The following is a 5,063-nucleotide window of genomic DNA, read 5'->3' on the forward strand; positions in this document are numbered from 1 at the left end:
ACCCATCCCAAATGCACATGACTCAAAACATTCAAGTATATATACATATATAGAGGAACATAACTCATTAACAATTTAACTCATGCATCATATTCTAAAAATTTATTTGTTTTCAAACTCACTTCATCTAGTTTCCTAAATAAAAGCATTTCACAAGACAGTCTAAGTAAATAAAAACTTCATATGAAAGAATTCTGTTATCAAAATCACTCACAAACACATACTAGAGCATGTAATAGATAAAGATTGAGTTGCCTAGTATCACACCTTACTTTAATACCCAATTTTATATCAAGTGGGAGCAATTGGAACCATTACTTACGTCCTTAAGTTAGAAAAGTTTGAACTTTTAAAACTTTCTCTTCAAGTTACTATTCATGAAAATCCTTAATTTCTCCAAACTTTGAAAAATCATAACTAATTTTAAAAAAAATCAAAACTATATGGTTCCAAGTCCTACTTGAAGTTTGTAATGAGATATTTAAGGGAAAAAATATAATTAGAGTATGAATCCAGCTCATGTGTGCCCAATTTTCACGTCAATATATACTGTTCATTTGATTATTTTTTTAATTTTTCAAGATTTATGTCCAAATTTGGAAGGGCATAACTCTTTGTACAAAAATTCAAATTAAATAAATTACCACTCATTTTAAAGCTAAAAATATGATCTATTAGAATGTTAAGTTTCAGATCCAAACTCCATCATTTGCTTAAAATTTTGCACAGTCAAAGCTTGTCCTGAAAAAGTCAACTTTTACCCTTTTATGTCAAAACCTAACCAAATAAAGCCATGTCCATTTCCAACACAATCCAGCTACATAATACAACATATAATAAGTCATTTAACATAACTTACAATTCAATTTGATCATCTATACACATATCCATAAATATTACAAAACTTGTGTATAGAGTTCAACATAACTTCATAATTCCAAATAAAATTCGTAACATTCTTCTTTATGGTCATAACACTTCCTTGCCCTTAGTCACACCACTTACTTGCCTTATTAGTATTGTTTGAACATAGAGATGAATGAGATTTCATAGAAATCTCAGTAGCAAAAAAATTACAACAATAATATTAGACATGCAAGATATATTACAATCAATTCCATAAAATATTTCTCTACCTCTTGCCATAGAAAAACTATATCAAATCATTCCAAGTCAATAAATTAATGCATTATGCCAAGTCATATCATGCAAACAAATCAACCACATTACCATCAATAGTTTCAAATATCATGTGACATATATTCAAAGGATCATATTCTGTAATAACCAAGCAAGTTAATATTAAAATTATAAATTCCATGCTACCTCTTTCTAATCCAAGAATTTCGGCCTCTTTGATTCCTTCTTGGTCCTTCTTATTCTTTTACTCAATGCCTATCAATCCATGCACAAATACATGCCAAATTATCAACCATATCACATGAAATACCATTAGGCATCAATATAACTCTATAACCCTCTTTCCTTTGACTTTTTCACATTAATTTTCATCTTTGTCTCCATCAATCTCTTGGGCCATTCCTATACAATTTTTCATGTAGAATCCAATTACCAAATCAGATTTAAAAAAATCAAACTCCTTCCTCCTTAACTTCATTTGACCGAATAGTATGCTTTAGGGATCCAAAATTTCTATTTTTGATTCCACTAACTTTAAATACTTTTTCTATGGAAACATCAAATTAAACTGAATCAATTTTTAACCCCACGAACTTGAAGTGACCAAACTACACAATAATTATGGAAACTTGAAATTTCTTCCAAAAATCAATGCAAACATCAACCAAGCAAGTTATTCCAAACCCTAAATTATGGTTCATATCCTTCCCTAATCATCCCTCATTATTTCAAAATTTGGACAGCAACATATTTGCCACCAAACTCTACTTGAAACAAGCTAGAATCATAGTCAAATTAAAGCTTGAACATACCTTGATTAATTCTTGATTCTTGCTTGATATTTTTTGGCCAATCATAGCATGAAAATGGCTCTTCAAACTCAATTTTTCTGTAGCAAAATCCCCCCCTTTTTGTGCTAAGAGAAAAAAAACAAAATTGAAGGCTTGTGGGGGGGGGGTAATTATAGACTTCAAAGTGCCCTCCTCTTCCTTCCATGTGTCCCTTAAAACTCTAGAGTTTTTGGGACATGTAGACATCTTAAAATGCTGCAAAAATATGGAGGTGTATAAGTGTCCAAGTATAATAATGTTTAAGATAAATAAGATAAAATCATGTGATGTTCTACATTGTTTTATTCCATAATCATGTGCAGGACTTGTGCCACAAAATTACTATCCATTCCTGGCCCAAAATAATATCCAATGGGCTAGAGAAAGAAGGGAGAAGTATCACCTTACATCTCCAAACATTTTTCTATCCGATTTCGTCATATCGGCTAAAATTTCTCTCTAATTTAGAAAAAATTTTTGGACCTTCAAAAATTCACTTCTTCCCATAAAAAAAATCATATTTTAATATAGTGCCCCTGAAAATTTTTAAGATTTATCTCAACCTCTAACTATTTATTTTGAATTTTCTTTTAAATTGGGCTTTATTGAAAATATTTCAGAAATAAATATTCTAAAATTAATCCTTTCACTTTCAGGGCTTGGAAATAATTTCATAAACTCACATAAATCCTTAAATAATTTTCCAAAATTTTTTCAAAGTTATTGAGGTCTCTATTGTCTTCAGCTCATTTCCCACTTTTTTCTCCAAAAAACCTCCGTTTACCGAAAATTCTGTAAATAATTATTCTTGTGCTATTTCCACCTCTAGGGCCTCAAATAGGATTCCAAAACCTCTAATTTTTTGTTTTACTATTTTTCAGAAATTTTCCAAAATTTTTCGCAAATTTTTCCATTTTGGCCTTCCTAAACAGATAATTTCAAAAATATCAGTCGGACAAGAGTAAGATCTCAACTCAAAAGTTGTTTCAACTCTGAGTCTACTTCACTACTTGACCTTCTATCTAATTTATTATTCACATTTTCAAGGTTAAAATTGACGGGATGTGACACCTGATCTACTAACTAATAGTCAAATACAAATAAGGCTCGCACTCAAAAATGCTACAATAGAGTTTATATCTATAAATGGAATTAAAATGTTTTCTTTATAGAGTTAGAGTAAGTTACTCATAAAGTTCTAGCCGTTAACTCCCTTTCTAAGACATTCACCGTTACTTAGAATTATAGCTTAAAAGGCTTTTTTTAAGGTTTATAGTAACAATATGAGATGATTTAGATTCAATTTTTAGGTTCTCATAAGTTAAATTATGCTTTAATTATTAGGTCATATCATTAGAATCATTAGCTTTGTAACCTAAATAGAAAATCCCCAATTTATAGCTTATATTCTATCTTTAAAAAAAATCTAGACAAATAGATTCAATATGAGTTAATTTATGCTCACTATAGAAGTCCAATTATTAATCCAACCGTTGAATTTAATGTCTTACATGTCACAAGTCTACTTTCTAAATTTTGGATCTATCCAATGGTGAAAAAATTTTAAAATGGTAATTTATTATTCAAGATTCTATCTACCAAATTTGAAAAAAAAAAAAGTTGAATACATAACTAATAACTTGTAATTCAAAGATCTCATTGACGATCCAACCGTCGAAATTGACAAGTTGGATGTCCCAAATGGGCTTACCAAATTTTTGTCTGATCCAACAATTAACAGACCTAAAACTAGCACTTTTTTAAGATTGCTTTAGATATGTGCGAAGATTATTTGCTTACTCTTAACTCCATCCACCACCTCCTATATATAGGTTGCTAAAGCTCCTTCATTCTTCTATTTGTTCGGTGTGGGACTTCTATACTATACTATACATATTTATTTCTATAATATCACACACACAGTCATGATTAATTCAAAAAAGTTTGCCTATATTTTAATCTCCATTAACATGATACCAAGAGATATTTATTTATAAATTTGATTAAATTCTAGAGATAACAATAAGGATGTTACATCATACACAAAATATGCACATCAATTGGGTTTCTTTCTGTAAGAAAATGGAAACAAATTTATATTGCTAGAACTAAAAAGATTCGTACAAGAGAATATGTGTGTTCAAAGAAGAGTCTAAATATTTAGAAGAAGATAGCAATACTTCGTTTACTAAAATGAATGCAAGAACAAATTGTCAAGTCATGATTCAATTTAGTATTCAATTAGATGGTCCATGGAAGATCACTAAGTTAATTTAAAGGACTCTGTTAATTCATTCATAAAAAGCACAACCAAACATTATATTTTGCTAATGATATTTATCCCACCAAATGATTCACAAATTCAATCATACTTATTTGTATAATGAGGCATGTCAATAACCACTATATCCCAAAACAATCAATTGTTGATCTGCCATCTCTTCAAAAACATTTGCAAATGTAATTCATGATTGAATTATCATTATAATAAAACATTAGATTTCAGCCTGATGACTTTTTAAGAGATTAACTAAACTTTTTCATCCCTAGCTTCTACATCAATTTCAACTTTTGCCTATTGACGTCATTTAAAAAATCTTTGTCAAAAAATCTAATTTTGTTAAAGCCATGTGTTCCTTTACCTAAAGGCTCCGCACATCCTTAGCTCTCATTCTAACATTAAATCCCAATATTCTCAATAAAAAAAAAAAACCTAAAACGCATGGTCTACAAAAATCAAATAGGATTCACAAGTTGACTTAGGATAATCGTTCTCATATGGCACAAGCATAAGCCATTTTAGAAAACATCTTTTCAATTATTTTAATTGTCACAGACCAGAAATGGGCCTTCAGCTCCCAAGAATTGGGCAAGACCCAAACCTAATCACCCAAACAAAAATTACAATTATATTATAGTTACCAAAAAACAAAATAAAAAAATAAAACAATTTTTATTTACAAAAGGATAAAAATAGAAGTTGTAACACCTTATTTTAATTACACCAGAGGGGTTATTTAATTAGTTGTCAAACCACTACGACATGTTTGATCCTATAAAAGTAGAATACTTTCATTAACTCCTTTTTGAAAC

Source organism: Neltuma alba, unplaced genomic scaffold (genome assembly GCF_004799145.2).
Source record: "Neltuma alba isolate B1F8T4 unplaced genomic scaffold, ASM479914v2 tig00003150_pilon, whole genome shotgun sequence".
NCBI classification, from domain to species: domain Eukaryota; kingdom Viridiplantae; phylum Streptophyta; class Magnoliopsida; order Fabales; family Fabaceae; genus Neltuma; species Neltuma alba.